General features: G+C 32.5%; 1 long non-coding RNA gene across 1 annotated transcript in view; it reads right to left on the reverse strand.

Annotated features, from left to right (window-relative positions):
• Nucleotides 1–21,201, reverse strand: part of LOC143228046 (uncharacterized) — a 120,868-nt gene that overhangs the window by 18,322 nt on the left and 81,345 nt on the right. Inside the window, exon 2 of the long non-coding RNA XR_013015161.1 lies at nucleotides 14,055–14,316. This is a non-coding gene — a long non-coding RNA (uncharacterized LOC143228046). The remainder of the gene's footprint in view (nucleotides 1–14,054; nucleotides 14,317–21,201) is intronic.

Here is a 21,201-nt window from a genome sequence, read left to right on the forward strand (position 1 = left end):
ATCATTGCATCCAAATGTATGACAATTTAGGTAAGACAAACAAGGTGTTAACTCTGTGCATATAACTGTTAAATATTGTTACCAACTGTGCTGCCAACTAATGTATCTATATTTTTAAGTCTTATACAAATATTAACCCTCAAAACTTATTTTTGTAATCTACAGCTCACTTAAAAAGACTGTGCAATGGAACGTGTGATCTCTGATCCTTACTTTTGTTCTAGGACTTTCTGTTATATTAGTTAAGCATATATATATAATACCACTGATGTGAGATGACGCTTGAATGAACCTTGTATTGGTGACTGAATTACAAGTAACTGTAAAGATAAAGGTAGTTAAATAACTTATCTGTTTCTGTTTAAACTGATCAAGGAAAAAACAAACGTAAACCTTAATTAATACTTATAGCTTACAATATCTAAAAAAATCGGAACCCTTCATGTGTGGATAAAAATAAGAAAAAAAAAACCTCACATTTTTGATAGTTTAAATAGCTAAAATGAAAGTGAACCTAAAAATAAAACCGTTTCGGGTTTCTTGTGGCTTAACTCTCTAAAGTGACGAAGTAAAAAATAATACCGTTTCATATTCGCGATAATTTAAGTATCCAAAATAACATTAAAAGTAATACCGTTTCAAATTTATTACGGTTTAAATATCCAAAGAGATTATTTATTTGCTTTGTGTTTACCACGGTAAACGAAACCCGATTTTTACCATCCTAAGTTGTCAGACTTACCACTGAACCACTTAAAGATTTGCTGTGGTTTTAATTATCCAAAATGGTTTGGTTTAAATTTAGCGCAAAGCTACACGAGAGCTATCTGCGCTAGCCGTCCCAAATTTAGCAGCGTAAGACTAGAGAAAAGACAACTATTCATCACCACCCACCGCCGACTCTTGGGCTACTCTTTTACCAATGAATAGCGTTCGAATTCTTCCTTTGGGTTTTAATGCGAAAACTAGAAACATTCTTAACGTCAAACCAATCTATAACTTTCGCTCTCTCTGTATAAATATGCACAGTGTTCTATAGAGATAAACAGACGAGTTATGATACATTAAAATGGTTCTCTGAACTTTTACTCAATAAAACTACTTAATAAATTTTATTTCTTAAAATGAAATTAACGAACAATTTTGTTTATGTTTCAATACATCGATATAGTTTAGTCTAACATTTATACAATTTCTCCAACAGTGGCTCACTGGTAAGTTTGTGGTCTTATAAAACTGAAAATTGGGTTTCAGTTGTCGTGATGGGCAAGCACTGATAGGAATTCAGAGCTCGAAGTAGTTTTATAGTTTAACCACGCCAGTCCTTTCGACATTGTTTGGACGTTTAAATCTTTGTTATCAAGTGTTTTTGGTAGCCGACTTCCATGTCAAGTTTATAACAGAATCTGTCACACCTTGATTATTTATTTACACACGTAGAAGCCCTACTCTCCTTACAGTACTTTAACATTGATTATCATCATAACTGACACAACATGGGATTAAAACGTGACTGTTAACAAAGATGCCAGTTATAACTATTTTAATTTTTAAAGCATAAGTCATATGTGTATTGAAACATTGTTGGAAGGAAACTATATTTATCTGGAATGAAGAACGTTGTACAAATAAAACTGTGATTATCAATGAAACATCATAGTAAGAACAAAACACATTTACAAAAGTTAATATGTGCATTCAACTAAAACATTACAAAAAGTCATGTGACAATGACAGACGATGAAATCACTGGTAAGTCATGTATCAAAACTGTTAGAGTTTGATATTGTTTGGTGTTGTTGGGTAGTGTGATACCACTGTAAATGAATAGCTTTTTATAAAGGCACGTAACGACTCTTTCCAATGCAAGATATTTATACACTCACACTATAAAGATGTGTTCAAATCGGGGAATAAAAAATTCCAAGATTAAAATACCCTTGCAATTAACTGCATTGGCGAACAAAGAACTGTAAATCACCTTAGTATAAGAAGAACATTAAAAAAGAGGTAAGTCGTACCCCAGCTGAAATATCCGTTCAACTGTCGGTACAGGACCACATGCTATACCATAAGAAGGTAAGTGCCTATAGATTTCTGTGTGACCGGATTGCTTCTATAGGAGTGATTGTACACTAAATGCTTCATGGAAAGCAGCAGTTTTTTTTAAAATGAAAAATTACTGTGTCCTGTTATTGTGAATACGTGGCATCACCGGAAGTAAGTTTGTGTGTATTTTCTTATAGAATTAAAAATCGAGAAGCTTCCTGAACGTGTAGCAATAAGGGCACGATATTAATATTGGTAATTATTGATTGGTTGAGTGAATTCGGTCCTATTCATTTAGTTATTCCGTTCATCTCAAAAAAAGTTATTCAAGGTTAGTAGTAAGAGTTACAATATCTGTTCTGCTATTCAATTAACTCGGGTGAGTATCGTGTTTGTGTATCGGTTTTAGTTAAGTTAAGAGAACGTACCATTAGTTTTGTAATTTCTGTTGAAATGTTGCACTGGTAGTCAGGCCCACAACTAAATATGGCTCTATCGGACTTTTATCTAATAAATAAATTAATTTGTTATTGTTATGAGGACTAGGCTTGGATTTATTGCTATCACATAATTCAATGGAATCCGCCAAACTAGTCACAGCAGTATTAGTATAACAAAGACATCTAAACAAATATTAAAAAGTATCTTAAATACAGATATGATCAGCAGAATCGAAAGGTCGTTGCAAGTGTTAGGAGTGTCTTAAATAAAATTACCTGTAACAACGAAATATGTTCATCAAAATTAATCCACAGCTTGCATAAAGAAATAAGAAACAGTAACCACATATTTTACAGAAGTTAGTACGTGGAGATGTTATAATGTAACTGTCAGTCCCACTATTCGTCAGTAAAAGAATAATCCAAGAGTTGGCAATAAATGGTGTTGACCAGATGCCTTTTCTTTAATTTATCGTGCTAAATTAGGGACGGCTGGAACAGATAATTTTTGAATACCTTTTAGAGAAATTTCAAGAAAGAAATTGAAATGAAAATAAATTTTGAAAAATATCTTCCACGAATAAAAATCCTTCATAAAGTTAGTCTCCGAGTATTAAATAAAACAACTGTCAACACAAAAGACAGGTTTTTAGAAAAAAAATAACCCGCATCTTAAATAAACAAAGAACCCACTGGAACGAGGAAGACTGAAAATTTATGGACTAAATAATCACCAGCAGGGATGAGAAACATTTTCATAACTAAATGAGTTTATTAAATGAAATAATTATTAAAATAAGCGACAGATCTTTAGAAGTTAGTTAGTTAACTACATAGATACTAATAAGTTAATGATGCTCATTCTGTATCTTACAATGAATATCATAACAAGGACAACATCCTAAGAAAGATATAAAAACTAGTTTGGAGCAACTAAAAATGGTCAAATACCAAAATCTCAGTTTGTCTCAGTTTGTGAACAAATCAAATTTATTAAAAACTGATACTATATTTTACACGATCCATCAAGCCCGCAGTCGCATTTAGAGACAGTTATTTCGCATTTGGTTTACAGTGAAATGATCAAAGCAAATTGTAAACCGAAACATGTTCTACACTGGTTGTGATTCACATTGACTGATGAAAAAACGATTGTGGAAACTTTCAAAACGGTGACAACTACTAGAAGAGGTTGTTATCTGTCAACGAAATAACATCACAACGTTTTATTTTATTTATTTTTTGCATGAAATAGTAATACGAAACAAATTCTAATTTTTCTTAATGAATTTTGAAAATGAAGGGACATTTTCAGTTCCGTACTCAGCCCCCAGTGGCTCAGTGTTAAACTTTAAAGTTTATATACTAAACATCGAATTTCAATACATGTGGTGCGCAAAACGCAGATACTCTGTTGTGTACCTTTGTAACTTTGTTATTAAATGTAGACAAATAAAACCACGCAATTCTCATATACACCAAGTTGTTTTTACAATATAAACCTAACGTAACTTTAAATGGTCTATACTGTACCATTTCATTTCAAACGCATCATATATTATTAATCCTTTTACAATATAAACCTAACGTAACTTTAAATGGTCTATACTGTACCCTTTCATTTAAAACACATCATATATTCTTAATCCTTTTACAATATAAACCTAACGTAACTTTAAATGGTCTATACTGTACCATTTCATTTAAAACACATCATATATTCTTAATCCTTTTACAATATAAACCTAACGTAACTTTAAATGGTCTATACTGTACCATTTCATTTAAAATACATCATATATTCTTAATCCTTTTACAATATAAACCTAACGTAACTTTAAATGGTCTATACTGTACCATTTCATTTAAAACACATCATATATTCTTAATCCTTTTACAATATAAACCTAACGTAACTTTAAATGGTCTATACTGTACCCTTTCATTTAAAACACATCATATATTCTTAATCCTTTTACAATATAAACCTAACGTAACTTTAAATGGTCTATACTGTACCATTTCATTTAAAACACATCATATGTTCTTAATCCTTTTACAATATAAACCTAACGTAACTTTAAATGGTCTATACTGTACCATTTCATTTAAAATACATCATATATTCTTAATCCTTTTACAATATAAACCTAACGTAACTTTAAATGGTCTATACTGTACCCTTTCATTTAAAATACATCATATATTCCTTAACTAAATGTTCTAGGAACCCTTAATTCCTTTATTCAGATTAACTCTCGTTTCTTCGGGTGTTAAACAAGTCTTGCTAGTTATAAGTGTTTCAGTGCTTTTATAGGATTCCACAATTAATTTTGGTCCTTTCGTAATAGTCCAAACCAAAAACAGCAATCTCAAAGTGCAATGGTGGGTTTGATGTCTCTTTAAATCACATACTTCGTTATAAGCAATTTAATTTGCTTAAAATCCGAAACAAACTGAGATTTTGGGACAAGATAATGATAATTTCTCAACAATAGTTTTAATAATTTGGTTTGTTATAGTGATATATGTAAGAAACTAAGAACAACAAAATGCTTGAAGTGTCATAAATCAACGCCTAATAGCAATAAAATATGTTTCCTAATGGAAATGAAAGAGTTATTCAAAAGTTAGTGTGAGTTTCAAATAGAAAGACAACAGGAAGACTAGCAAAATCTGTAAAGGTTAGTGGGTGACTAAAATAAAATAAAAAACATATATTTAAACAAAATAGTTTATATTTTATCTAACTGAAGTTCTTTTTAAGAGTTACAGCGTGTTCTAATGTGGTCTAGAGAATTCTCTTCTCAATTAAAGCTTTGGCATATTCCACCTGAAGTGAAAATAGACTAAATGGTCAAATCAAAATCTCTCATGGTTTAGGTGTAGAGATACATTATTTTAAAATACTCGCCAAAACGAAGACAGTCAGTCAACAGCACCCGCGGCTACTACATTAAAGGCTTTGAAACGAGTAATAGAATTCACTGTCACTCTTATACCGCACAGAAGTTGAATGAGCGTAGCAGCAGCAGGTTGATCAGCATCATGGCGTGAATCCCAGATACTTTAATTTGCAGGTTGACATGTTAGGCCCACTAGGCCACACCTAACCAATTCTTCTCAAATGAATTTACTGCACATCATTGTTTTCTCTTTCTTAACGCTGTGAACTTTATAATTTGCAGTTAATATTGTTGTTGTTTTTATTACCACCAATATATTTGATAGAATCTCTTCTTCACATTTATTCTCCGCGTTTTTCTTTCCAACCTAATCAAGATTTTTTTAAATGACTAGGCTCATTAATATCCTTTTACTGCAAATTCAGCTTAATTGTATTTCTAAGTATTTTCTATTCTTACCCTACAGAATTAAAAACTATGTATCTCTATCATTTCGTGTGTTTTATGTGTATCCATTAGTGTAGGAACTACAGGAGAGAGTTTCGGGGCGCAGTAATTATAAAAAGTTTGAAGCCTATTAAACACTACATTTATTATTTCAGTTGTTATCAGATTGCACTAACATCTTAACAGTTCAGATTTATTATTTATTATTCATAACTTCAAGATACTTTATAATGCATTTGAGAAACCTAGAAACAAAAATTCAAAAAGATGCATGACTGTGAAAATCGACATTGTGAATGCACTCTAAGTTGATTGAGCTATTTGTTTATAATGACAAAAAAATGAAAACACGTGGTCATAGTTGTTTAGAATATGTAAAAAAGTGTTCACCATCCGTCTCTAATCTTTTTTACTTATACACTAAATGAAGTGCGCCTATTTAACAGCACCCTCCTCGCCAACTGTTGGGCTACTCTAATCGAATACTGGGATTTGACTGTCGCTGTTATAGCGTATTCATGACTCCAAAATGAGGAACAAGAACCATGGATCCGAGATTTCACACTTAAGCGCACTAATCATTGGGCCACGACAGAAAGCTAAATTATTTTCTTTTAGATATTTTATTTAAACCGGCATGATGGACCATATCTACTCGAAAGTTTAGTTTAAAAGACGACTGGAAGCAAATCACGTTAGCTGTACTATTTGCTTTATTCTGAAAGAAAAGAAAATATATTGTCATAGCTGTTTGGAACATACTTAGAGAAAAAACATTGTAATCAGTTTTTAAGTGGTGTTTAAAGAATAAAATAAATGTCATTCAGCTTTTCGTTTTACACTAAAAAACAAAGAGAATGTGTTCTCGTAGCTGTTTGGTTTAACTAACAGAAAGAAGGATCGTGTTCTTTTAGTTATTTGGTTTAAATTGATAGAGAAATGAAACGTGTTCTCTGAGCCGTTTGATTTAACTGGCAGCAAGAAGGAACGTGTTGTCTCAACTGTTTGGTTTAAGCTGACATACAGAATAGATAAATAATTTGGCTTAAGTTAACAAAAAAGAAAAGTGTTCTCATTTTTGGTTTAAAGGGACAGATAAAGAAAACGTTCTCAACTGTTTAAACCAACAAATAAAACGTTTCCAGGTATTTGGTTTTACTATCAGTTAGTGTAACTGTTCTCAGCTAATTGATTTAAATTGACAGATAAAACGTTTTAAACTGTTTGATTTAAGTCGACAGTTAGATAAAACGTTATCAACTGTTAGGTTTGAATTGACAGTAAGAGAAATTGTTCTCAGCTGTTTAGTTTAGACTGAAAAAAAGAGTAAAAAATATTGCTTAATTGAACATAGAGAGGTGCACGTTGTGTCAGTTGTTTAGTTTTTGCCTTACAAAAACAAGATTAAAAATCGTCCATTTCCTGTTAAGACATTCTCTTGTCAGCTTGAGTTTTCTATTGTCCTTTATAAACATAGTTTTATTTTACCTCTGCCAGTGTTTTTACACACAAAATATTATTTTGTAGCTCCAAATGATCTTTGAACTAACTCTTTAAATTATATGCTTGACAGGGACATTCTGAGCTACCAAGTTTTATTATTGTTCAGTATTCCCAAAGCTTACAAGGTTTTACAATTCGTCACACAAATGGCAGCACAAAACTTCCTGAAGTTACGAAATACGAATATTAGAGAGATTTGACAAAAAGAAACAAACGATTCATTTTGGGATAGAAAGGAATGAACAATCGTTTTTCAAACTCGCAGGGAATTAGATTAGATTTCCATAGTTGTCAGGAATCGTAATCTTTTTTTCTTCTTCTTTTTTAAATGTTCATCAATCATTTCCATAGATCAATTCAGAATGAAAGATACTTATAAAACTTAAAACTCGTAACGTCAGGTTTACTGAATATTATATCACCCATAAATAATGCACTTTTAAGAGCTTCTTTCTTAGAATAAACAGATCTAATATCGAGCAAACAGATAATATTATTTTCAGTCTTTATTGAATTGAAAATTCGAGACTTATTTAGTCGCAGTGTCAACATGTTTATTCGTTGAAATGGTTTGTTTGTTTTGGAATTTCGCACAAAGCTACTCGAGGGCTATCTGTGCTAGCCGTCCCTAATTTAGCAGTGTAAGACTAGAGGAAAGGCAGCTAATCATCACCACCCACCGCCAACTCTAGGGCTACTCTTTTACCAACGAATAGTGGGATTGACCGTCACATTATACGCCCCCACGGCTGGGAGGGCGAGCATGTTTAGCGCGACGCGAGCGCGAACCCGCGACCCTCGGATTACGAGTCGCACGCCTTACGCGCTTGGCCATGCCAGGCCTCGTTGAAATGGAATCGCGTTTTAAAATACTATGATAAAGTTGGAAATGAACATATTTTAAAGTTTTCATTAGCTTTTTAGATGCGTCCCTCTGGTTTTTATTTATTTTAAGGTTGTTATTTGTTTTAGCGCATAGTTATACAATAGCTTGTGGCAGTCATGAGGAACAAACTCATATTCTAAAGTTTCAACCTTTAAAGTCTGTAACTGAGTAATCATAAAACGTTTTTAAAATATTTATGAAAAAATTCTTTTTTGTACTTCTTGGCACTACTCTTAACATTCTATATGTATTAATTTATGATGACAAGTAACGTTGCTGTTAAGGATAGCAGTGCAACTCCCCCCTCTCTCTCCCAGCTCAACGTTAAACTTTAGGGATTATGCAGCAAAATCTAGGTTTCAATGTCCGTGGTGAGTAAAGCGTTGGTAGTTTATTATATAGTTTTGGGCTTAAACACCAACAAGTAAACAAAAGTACCGCAGCCATCTTGGAGAAATTTCCATAGCTATTAATTAGAAAAGCAACTCTATAGCAGTTAATATATATTTTAAAAACAGATCTGTTTAAAGGATGAAGAAAACACTGTATTATAATATTAATACAATATTAAACATTGATTATATACATTTATATAACACTGTATTTCATAATTTTATATTTTCGCTCAATTGATTGAACTTAACGCACTGACAGTAGTAATACAATAGCAGGCTTGTCAAACGGATTAAGTTATCAGGGACCTATATATTTATATATTGGTATTTATAATCTGGAAAAGTTATGGTAGCAGATGTTCATAAAAATACGTATTGTGTTAGCCTAAAAGTTGATTATAAAACTGCAAGAAGAACACTACACCTACAATAGATTTTGATTATATAGAATAGTCCTATACTTTATTTCAGTAACTCATTTACTTATTTTCTATAATGTGTTTTTGTTCTTTTTGGGTTTGAGACATGTTTACGCATACAAACGCCCATATTACAAAGTAACAAAAATGTCTTTTTTTTATCAGATCTCTTATTGGTTAAGCTTAATAAACCTAAAGTCCGCGCCTGGCATGTCCACAAAGGAAGTTAAATCTTTAAATCAAATTAAGAATAATGGAACGCTTAAAAATGTCTCTAATGAGGGAAGAAATTTCCTGGCTCAAAAATGAAGTTCTAACTTGATTTTTTTTACTCTTCTTAATGCTGGCTAGGGCGTGAACCACAACTGTTCTGGCAAACCACTCATCAAGGCTATACCAGCTATGTCAGTTCATGTTCCTAACGCTCTCATTAATCGTTTAACACGTTTCAACAGTTTTTTCAACTTATGCTCTATCTTTAATTCCATTTCGCTGTAAATACTAAGCATTGTTTTCAGTTCATTGTAATTACAAAATGGCTGTTCTCACCACAAACTGATTGTATCTTCCAAATCAATATAGTATTTTCTTATTGGACGATTATAAAGGACTTGTTATACACTTGCACCCAATTAAAAACATGGACACAATGTGTGTATGATGATCTTGCGAATCTTCAAGAAAAGACTGTTAACTCATAATATACTGTTTAAATTGACATATTGAAATAACGTTCGAAAAAAAATTCAAATTTTTTGTTTTCGAATGTTTTAATTATCTCCATTGAAACCTCAGGATTTAGTGCTACTACTTCTATAAACATGAAAACATTTTCTCTCAATTCATCCAAAAATTCATTAAACTTCTGTTGTATAAAAAAAACTTTTCTAAGTGGAGTCATTATAATATTTATTTATCAAAAATCTCGACTTCGAGAAGAAAACAGTAAATATTTAAAGTAAATGGATATCTTAATCGATTAATATATAGGAAAATATTAAAGATAATAAAACAAAACTGGGTTGCAAAAAATATCGTTCTCCTTTGTATACAAGAAATGTTTAAATACATCCAAAAAGATTTTAGTTCCTTAAAATCCCGAGTTTTTCTTAAGCCAAATGAAATACTTCAATAGTTACTACATATACAATAACCACACACAATTCCACCGACCCCAAGTATGGTAAGTAAGCTAATGTAAAACAGAATAGAAGTCGCAGGGTAAATTTAAGAATAAATTGATGCAAGCATTATAACAAAAATTGTATTTTATTCTGTCTAGCTATTATAGAAGTTTTCCTTTTAGTAAAACACAAAGAGTGGAATGAATGTGTAGGTTACGACAAAACTAAAAAAAAATCTTTACTTTTTCTTAAAACTGGACATATACTAACGGCAAAAGTTAAACTGAACAGATATAATGGATCTTGTCACACTTCTGTACTGTTTAAATACCCACCAATGACTCTATGATAAGCTAGAAAGGTTATATCTCTAAAATTCTATGTTTGATCCCTGCGGCGACATAGCACAGTTAGTCTATTAAAACCTTTCATTCCAAACAAATGTCGTAACAATTTAACATTTATATATGACTAAGAAAAATATATTTTAAATTCTTAACACGACTGAGTCAATTCTGCCGAAGGCTTAGAAAACGTAGAGGAAAATAGTTTTTTATCTTTTTATTTTAACCGTAAAATCTTAAGTCGATCGTACAGAAATTACCATATTGTGATGCCAACTTTAACAAAAGAATACCCGATATACCAGTTTCTTTACATGAGTTTAAAGTTTGATCTCTTACTTCAAAATACGCATTAAAATTCCCTAAATTCTGTCATAGAGTTTTTTAAATATCTTCTTAAAGCAAGATTACTTACTTTTGTTCAGAAACATTGAATCTTGCCCTTGACTTGTGCTGTTAAAAACGTTCTTTAATATGTCCTTTGCATCTATGACGCTAACACACGTAGTGAAAACGACAAATATTTCTTAAGATTTCTATCGGTTGAAGTCTCATCAATCACACCTTTTGTGTTAATGCCTGAACTATCTGAGACAATGAAGATGGTTGCAATTAGAAGATCAAAATATCTATTCTTACTATTTCTTCTTCTCAGCAGTTTTCATTCAATCGTTTGGTTGTATTCTAAATGTTTCGAACGATCCCTCTTTCTGATTTCTTTAACTTCAAGGAACCCCATCGTGATTGCATCCACAATGTTTTAGCTTCAAGCAAACAAAACATTTTTCAGCTTTGCTCTTCCAGCTGACACTAGGGTAAACATAACATTTGTCTAGTGCATATTGACTAGCGTAGCACTATAAATGGCTTTCATATACATAACTTCTTTGTAAAAAACAAAACAAAAAACTTTCACCAAAATATTGAGAGAAATGGGGAAAAAACTCGTCTTTAAATGAAAATTTTTCTGCAAGAAGTGAACCGATTAACACTAAATCTAATGTTCTAATGATAAATTACTGTCAAAAAACAATTTTAGAATTTTTAACGTTTGTCGGTTACTGTAATAAATAAATAAGCCATTGACTTCTATACGATAGATCTCGGGAAGTTAGTGGTAAAAGTAGTGTACTTTAGAAGCGATATATTGTTCACGATTTTACTGACCTAAGATTTCTTTATTAAGCTAAAGTTATCTTCTATTCTCTTCAGATTTATATATGAAATCAACTTATTAGTCACTGAACCTATTCGAGTCTTGACAAACATTATGTTCGTTAATTCTCAAAAGTTTAAAATAAAGTTTTACAGAAGATGTTGAAACAGAGCTTTTGTAAAAAAGAAATAGTCACTTAACAGAACGTTTCGGACTAATATTTCCACCTCAACCAGCTTTTTTAAATATAACAACCAAAAACCAACTGGTTCATCCTCAATTAAAAACAGAACTGGAAATTGAATCATAATGATACAGACCTAGGATGTATATATAAACATACAATGAGACAGGAGAGCATTTTACAATCTATTAGACACAAATTATATCAAACTGAAACAGTGAATGACGTGTATCTTTATCAAAAAACTCTCAATAAGAAATATTGTGAACCAACTGCCTTGAAAAAAATAAACACGAAAACACATGAACGTTCTCTCGAGAAAAACAAGTTAACGATTCCGTTTTACTTTTCACAATTATATCAGAAGATAATGTTAATATTAACCATGTTCTTTTCTTTTAAACTATCTTAACTTAGGCCCGGCATGGCCAAGCGCGTAAGGCGTGCGACTCGTAATCTGAGGGTTGCGGGTTCGCGCGCCGCGTCGCGCCAAACATGCTCGCCCTCCCAGCCGTAGGGGCGTTATAATGTTACAGTCAATCCCACTATTCGTTGGTAAAAGAGTAGCCCAAGAGTTGGCGGTGGATGGTGATGACTAACTGCCTTCCCTCTAGTCTTACACTACTAAATTAGGGACGGCTCGGTGCAGCGGGCTAACAACCTACTAACTTAAACACCTGTTGAAGAATCCGCAAGCGACTGCGGCCCTATGTTCCTTGATGGAATCTAATGGTGACTGAATGAATGAAATCTTAGCTTATATTACTTTATATAATATAAAAATCAGCAGCTACTAACTATATATTGACATATCTTATCACTAATTAGGAGAAGTAATACCTCTATTATTTTATACCATTATTTCATTTAAATAATGTAGAAATAATAATTTTTATATACATGCACATGCTGTGTGGACATTTAATAATTCCTTTACAATCTTTATTATATCTGTATACCTAGCAGAAGTAATACAATATATACATCCTTAAACTATTGTTAATGTCAGTATAGTGTGTCGAATCGTTCTTTTTTATCACAAAACATATAATAAAATATACATACGACTAATAGTAATAATTCGTGCGGGAGTTTATACGTTTATTCTTTTGAAACTACAGTTTAACTATATCTATAGATCAGTGGAGTCGTCGTACATCGTTTTATTCAGCTATTCTGGAAGTAGTACACCCTGGTGATTATTTTTGGAACATCTAGCTATGATCGCTATTCTCTGCTCAATCGAAAAATAATTATTATACCTTAATCTGAAGTTTCGTCATACTTTCCCATCAATAAAATCACTTTGAATGGTTGTTTGTCTTTTATTTTTCTATTGTTTGAGAAGTGTACCAGCACTGTGTTAGTTAAACGGGCGTGCCTCTGTGGGTGCGTTTCTTTTTATATTACGTTGGCGACTAGCTATATGTACAACATTATATTACCATTATCCCTAACAATACTCTCGTACCAGTGTTTATACAATCGGACTTCTAGGAAGGCATAAAAACTCTCCACTAGAAATTACTCAAAATCTTTCGTGGAGAATTCTTTCTTTTTCTTCAAAGAAGCAAAACTCGATCATTGATGAAGATAGCAGCTCGTAACATATCATATTTCTTACTGAAAGGAAACAGCAGAGGTATATATTCGTTACGTAAACACATAAGCAACAGACCACTGCATCTTTTTATACAAGACTATCACGATACGTCCTTTGAAGGTTTCTACTGTAGTATCGCTCCCCCTAGGAACCAGCTATTGTTAATTACCTATTATTTTATATTCCAGCACGATATAAACAAATAATATTATGTTAATGGCCGTTTTGTATCATGTTATAGTTCTGCTTGATTACTATAATCACGTTACACTTGAGAGAATAAAGACTATTATATGACCTCATTTTTCTTCCGTTGAATAAATGTTGTAGATATACATTTATTAACAGTCGATGAAAATCGAGTAACATATCTAATGTCTAATGAATAAAATTATTAAACATATTTTTGAGATAGAATGGTGCTTTTTAGTTTTCTTTGAACCTCAAACAACAATTAAAAATATATACTGTACGCAAGCTACAATATATATACCAGGGTAATTATATCCAAATAATTAAAAAAAGCATATGGAAATGAACATCGCAGCTAAGTCTGAACTTGCTTTTACGGCTCAAGTGAAAGGTAGATAATACGTACTTGATTGAAAAAAGAACCCTCCAGACAAATTCCACTGATCAGAAGAGTGTAAACTGTGTTATCCGTTTTTGCCGTAAGGTCTGCAGCTTCTACTTTTGTTAGTAAACTAATCACTGTTTGCTATATACCGTCTTACGCAAGTATCCATCCATCAAAGCTAACCAATCCAACAACCAGAAAAGTGAATCATGTGTGACCAGTTTCTGCCTTGAGGCCCGCAGATGATCCTTTTGATGGTAAACCAGTCACTGTTTGCTGTATACTGTGTAACACAATAAACATCCATCAAAAATTATTCTATTGCGTGACACGTATGTACATATATATAAATATAAATAAGTGCATATATGTGAATGTTTATCATTTTTACTCTAGTTACTGTTCTTTTTTCTCAGGAAAAAGACAGTAATTTCACATGCAATATGGTTTGGGTTCTTATTTACTTACTGATACATTTTCTCCTTCATATTCATCCACTTAGTCTGTTTACTCAAATATTTCACTCTGTGCTTCATTTCATCAACAAAGACGAATGTTTGCGCATAATGATAAGCACTTTTATTCAACAACCAGCCTAAAATATGGATCCTCTGACCGAATAACTGATGGTGACAATTGCACGTACGATTTAAACAGACAGTTCTAGGTTTTAGAAAAGATGAAAGAAACGTATCTATAACTATTCAAGATTTATATTGGAAGTCAATAAAAACTTTTTCTGTATGGAGACATTAAAATTTACACCTGAAAGACTGGGTGATGCTTCGGTATATTACTTTACAAGCCGTATGACTGACGTGCCAAAACGGTGTTTTTTGTTAATCAGTTCTTAAATAGATTATCAGATTTATAAAAAGGCTTAATCAGTTTGTATCAAACTAACTGTAAGATGCTTTCTTCGATAAGAAATGTAGCATTGAAATTAGTAGAAATATAATAAACAATTCAATAGAAACATAGCTTCTAACTCGTTAGAAAAATAATACACAAACTGTAGAAGAAACATTCTAATTAATTGAAACATAACTTGCAATAAATTGAAACATAATATCAAACGTAACAGAAACAAAACGTCCAAATCAATAGAAATATACTCAACTCAGTAGAAGCGTAATATCTAAATCAGTAGAATAACACCTGTGTCGCTAGAAACATATAACATCCACCACTAAGTGAACAGATGGATAGATATACAGACGAATCATACAGATAGGAATACAGAGATTAAGTAAGTTGCACTAACACGGTATTAGAACTTTACCATGTTGTTACATCCTATTTAAACGACGTCTGATTAAGATCTAGCCAACAGTCGTGCAGTTTGGCAATAGCCCTGTTGTAAGGCTGTCAAGTCTCAATCACACAGCTGTTCTACGATTTCTTTCCATAAGCCGTACGAGAACGACTGTTTTCCAATGCCCGTTTCAGCTGTCGGAATGCACATAAGACTATAAGTGACGGTTATAACAAATAAACCGATATGTATTTGTACAGAATAGCATGCATGCTAGTTTCATTCTGCGGGTGCTTGAAGTATGTAAAGGTTGAACAATGTACAAATCAACTTGCATCGCAATTCCAGACTGAGATTCTTTTGTTATTATGTCGCAAGCTTTAAGTTACGACACATGAGTGTTTTTGCCACTGTCTTCTCTGTTTGTGGAGTCTCACCTGTTACAAGATACTGTACTTTGCTTAAGAAGGCTTTGGGATAACTTGTTGCAGGTCTCTTTCTGATGGTCCTCGTTTCCAAAGTTTATCCATATTTTTTTAGTTTTCCAATATCAATAAGTACATGGGATAATTCGTTTTGTAAATTCCATATCCCCAGTCTAAATACATCTTTATGGTCTGAAATTATCAATATGTTGCGTCGGAGAGGACTCTGACGTAATTTTCCCAAGCACAATAAATTACAAGAGATATCACACTATTTACAAAACACCAATTTTAAGATATAGTTTTGATACACGAATTTCATAAGCAACTTTATATCGGCTGTAGTTTCATTTAATTAGCATAGCAAAAATGGTTTTGACATCACGTACTTCACCCTTTATCTGAATGAAAAACTAAAATACTAAAAGGTTTATTTTGTTTTGAATTTCGCACAAAGCTACTCAAGGGCTATCTGCGCTAGCCGTCCTTAATTTAGTAGTGTAAGACTAGAAGGAAGGCAGCTAGTCATCACCACCCACCACCAACTCTTGGGCTACTTTTACCAACAAATAGTAGGATTGACTGTTACATTATAACGCCCTCACGGTAGAAAGGCCGAGCATGTTTGGTGCGACGGGGATTCGAACCCGCGATTTGCCCATGTCGGGCCAACTGAAATACTAAAAATGTTTTCTTGGCAATCAGATATATTGCATTTTGGAAACCTTTCTTCCAAATAACATGGCCCAGCATGGCCAGGTGGTTAAGGCACTCGACTCGTAATTCGCAGGTTCGAATCCCCTTTACACCAAACTTGCTCGCCCTTTTAGCCGTGGGGGCGTTTAATATGACGGACAATCCCACTATTCGTTGATAAAAGAGTAGCCCAAGATTTGGAGATGAGTGGTGATGACTAACTGCCTTCCGTCTAGTTTTACACTCTCAAATTAAGGACGACTAGCGCAGATAGCCATCGTGTAGCTTTGCGCGAAATTCAAAACAAACCAAACCGAATAGCATTCGGTGATCAGAACCATCACTGCCACCATCATATTATATACCCAAACGTTGTGTGGCAGAAATGTGAGTGGAACAAAAAATGTTCAACATAACATATACAAAGGAAAAACACATCTCTACAGTTTATGATTATCAAATACAAAGAAAACTTTGCAGCGTTGTATGTGTATGGTGACTTACCGCCCCAGTAAGACTAGTAATTCCAGTTACGTGATTTTTTTCTGGTCCACTATGAGTTTTCAGTTTTGTATTAGTAGAAAATATAGTTTCAGTTATCATAATTGTTGTTGTGACGGTATGTTCCCGTGTAATGGTTCGCTAGCTAAGGTGGTCTGCTCCCTAAACTACGTGTTATCGATTCTGCAGGAAATTAATGATATTTTGGGAGTCATATCTAGAACCAATACTTCGAATATCTTTAAACCGCTGGAAGATGGTGATAGCAACTGTTAATCTTTTTTCCCCTCTTTCTACGAAATATTAATGTGGAATAAAATGTATTATCATGCAATGTATATATATATGTATGCATCATTATAAGAACTTCTTAACTAAAAATTACAGAAACTTATAAATAAACAAGATGAAAAAACATTTTCAAAATTAGGCTCCCACATTACAAAAATCAAAATAAGCAGTTTCCTTCATATATACTTTAAATAAACAAAATAACTTACCTTTTATAACAAGAACGAATGAAATATTTGGATAAACTCTCTGGAAAAAGAAGAAAATAGAAGTAAGGCACGACCTTAAAAAAGGTAATATGGTTTCCAGTAACTGATACTGTTACCACTTTTGTTTTCTTTTTTTCAACCTGATGTCAGGCCTAACTAAAATTCGTAAACTCAAATAGTAATATATTATTGACTTGACTTGTCTTTTTATAAAGGAAGACAGACCATTTTTTGTATAAGTTCACCCAATTGTGACGAAGTAAAATCCCTCCATAAATAGTTAAGTTATTGTGTGTTTTAATTTATAATTATCTACTTTTTGGTCAGTGAAGAATCGTTAAGAGCTCAAGAGTACAATAAAGTAAACAGCGATAACCGTAACAAACGATGCTTTACAGATTCTCTTGTTGGTTAACAGCAAGCATAAGGAGTTAAGAAACCGGGCCAGCTCTTGGTGTCTCTCTCATGCCATATAATAATAATGCTCCCTAGTTATAATAGTACTCACTTGTTATAATAATACTCCTTACTTATAATAGTACTCACTTGTTATAATAATACTCCTTACTTATAATAATACTCCTTACTTATAATAATACTCCCTAGTTATAATAATACTCCCTAGTTATCATAATACCCCTAGTTATAATAATACTTCCTAGTTATAATAATACTTCCTAGTTATAATAATACTCCCTAGTTATAATAACACTTCCTAGTTATAATAATACTTCCTAGTTATAATAATACTTCCCAGTTATAATAACATTTCCTAGTTATAATAATAATCCCTAGTTATAATTATACTACCTCGTTATAATAATAACCCCTAGTTATAATAATACCCCTAGTTATAATAATACCTCCAGTTATAATAATACTTCCTAGTTATAATAACACCCCTAGGTATAATAACACTTCCTAGTTATAATAATACTCCCTAGTTATAATAACACTTCCTAGTTATAATAATACTCCCTAGTTATAATAATACTCCCTAGTTATAGTAATACTTCCTAGTTATAGTAATACTTCCTAGTTATAATAATACTCCCTAATTATAATAATTCTTTCTAGCCCTCAATTCCAAAAGAAATTAACAAAGAGCGCTGAGTGCATATTCTTTGTTTAATCATTTTTTTAAGATTTAAAAAAGTTTTTGTTTTGTTTATTGAAGCTACCAATCATAATAAAGACCGTAGTTCTATTTTATTTCAACGTAGAACCCTAATCCATCTGATAAAGTTCTAGAAAAACCTAAACTATAACATAAATTTATAATACAGAATGAGAATGGTGGGTACGTTATAACAAAATCAATAGTTCCGAAAAAAATAAATCTAATAATGTCGTTTAGTATCACACGAGTTCACGACTGACGTAGGAAAAACTGATGTTTAATTTTCACACACAGAAACTGGCTGTATGCAGATATAGTTTCAACGAGAAAATAAATGCAAGATGAAATGAAACTTAGAAGATTAATTCCTCTATAAAATCTTCTAATACTTTTTATAAGTATTTTCTGGTGTCTCCATAAAACTATACACTATTTTGAAGTAATAACAAATTAACAGAAACATCTTACATCAAGCTAAATGCAGTATAAAAATAAACCAATTCCAGAATTTATTAGGTTAATATAAACTCTACCCCATCATGGGGCCCTTCGAACATACAATCTCTGACCTATCAGTCTCAATTTACAACTTGGGTTGATCTTATATTCACTGGGTTTATAACAGAGGGAGCTCGAAGAGAAAAACTGGATCGAAGTGGATTAGAAGATAGAGAAAGGGAAGATAAGAGAGCTGTTTCTTCGACATCAAGAGCTCAATTTGTACAATTAATGAAGACAATACATTTAGTTTCCGGAAGTAACCATCTTTACGATGATTACACGAGCAAGCTGAAAGCCAATCCTGTTTCTCACTTGAGCAGACGACTCTCCTTTTATTGTAAGTAGTAAAACAATAAGAACACCGTGAACCCTCTCGCAATTACCTTGTTACAAAAAAGACAGGAGCTCTTTTTCCAAAGATGGTCATAAGTAATTATATATATAACGTGTACAAATTGGTCAAAGCTTTTTGTCTTCACAGTACACGTGTGTCGTGGAACAAAATTAACGGCTCACGTCGAAAAAGTAAGATAATAGTCACTGTCATAAATATGATTTAGGTAAAAATACAAAAATGAAATGTGTCTTTCTTCAGCAGTAAATATTTCTAAACTAAAAACAGAGAAGTAAAACCAGAAAGGTTATACCTGGTCATTGATTTATATTTGTCTCCGTAAATTGAGTTACACCTTCGTACAAGATTTAGTGTTTAGCTTTTCAGTTTTAGTTGAACGTATAATTAGTGACTATTGCTCACTAAATTTGTTTGAATCAGCTCTAGTATTACAACATTTTCTTATTCTTCCAAAAGGGGGTCGAAGGCCTGTTGTACTACTCGCACCAGTAGTGAGTTGTTTATCGGTCAGTCAGTAAACTCTAAGATGATGTCACATAAAAGGCGCTTGATGTTTCAATTTGTACTGTCGTGACGTAAGTAAAAAATGCGCATGCCCTGAATCACAACACAGCATAGCATATAAACTTTAAAATCAAATAAAAACATATTTGTTACTCTTAATTTTTTATTTACTCTTAAAACACCCCCCCTTCACTGGGATTCTATTTCCCTCGGTCGATTCAGCAGATAGCCTGACGTGTGGCTTTGCTATAAAGAAACACACTCTCTCTTGAAACAGAATAATTTCAGGAATCCTGCGGAAATATATCTAGTTTTTAATTATTATTTTGTGTTACAGTTCGGCGAGATAACGTGATTTCTATCACGTGATCGACAAACAAAGCTTAGAAGAACAAGAGGGAATCCTCAGTAGCTGCGGCACTTGATATTCTTTCAGTCAGGACTAGAGTGAATTAATTTTTGAACCATTTTTCTTTCTTTTAATAAGCTGTATTGTTCTGTGCCAGCAATACCAATTGTGAAGCGCGCATATACCTGATTCGATTTTATTACTCACCAGGATCACTACCAGAGTATCCTCAAATTGAAATTATTTTATGCAGAATTAGAGAAAATTAATCTACAAAATTTCGAGCATAGTCAAATAACCATCAAAATGATTTGGCCCGTGAGTTCAAAACTGTAATTAGATCTCAAATCGGTGAAAAGATAACGACTTACGAGCTAAAAGATTTTACTTGGAAAAAAAAACAACTCAGAGCAGCTTTATGAGCCATAGTGCCACGGCTAAAAATATATTGTTAATATTTATAGATCTTCCTCTAGCGGCTTTTAACGAAAACTCTTCAAAAGCATTTTGTAATACATCATTCTTATTTACTGAGATACAGAATTTGGATGCAAAGAAAAGACGTGTAGAAGACGATAAAAATCTAAGCCTCCTAAATTTAGTTCCCCGCTGGAACAGCGTTAAGTCTTCGGATTTACGATGCTTAAATCAATGTTTCGATTCCACTCGGTAGACACAACAAATAGTCTTATGTGGCTTTGTTATAAGAAAATACACAAACTTAAATTTTATTAATTTATTTTAATTAACTTATATTCACTAAGCATTTCTAAGCGTCATCGTTTAATCTTTGAAAATCTAAAACATTTCAGTATCGTGCATGTAAAATTATAAGTTCGTAAGAAATTTGCGACCAGTAAAATATTTTATTATAAAACATAACAAAGGCTTAACATTTTAGTTTCTGTTACAAATAGTTTCTAAGTGATGGATAATAACCTATTTTCTATGCTGTAACCTGG

This window comes from Tachypleus tridentatus, chromosome 10 (assembly GCF_004210375.1).
Source record: "Tachypleus tridentatus isolate NWPU-2018 chromosome 10, ASM421037v1, whole genome shotgun sequence".
In the NCBI taxonomy this organism is placed as follows: Eukaryota; Metazoa; Arthropoda; class Merostomata; order Xiphosura; family Limulidae; genus Tachypleus; species Tachypleus tridentatus.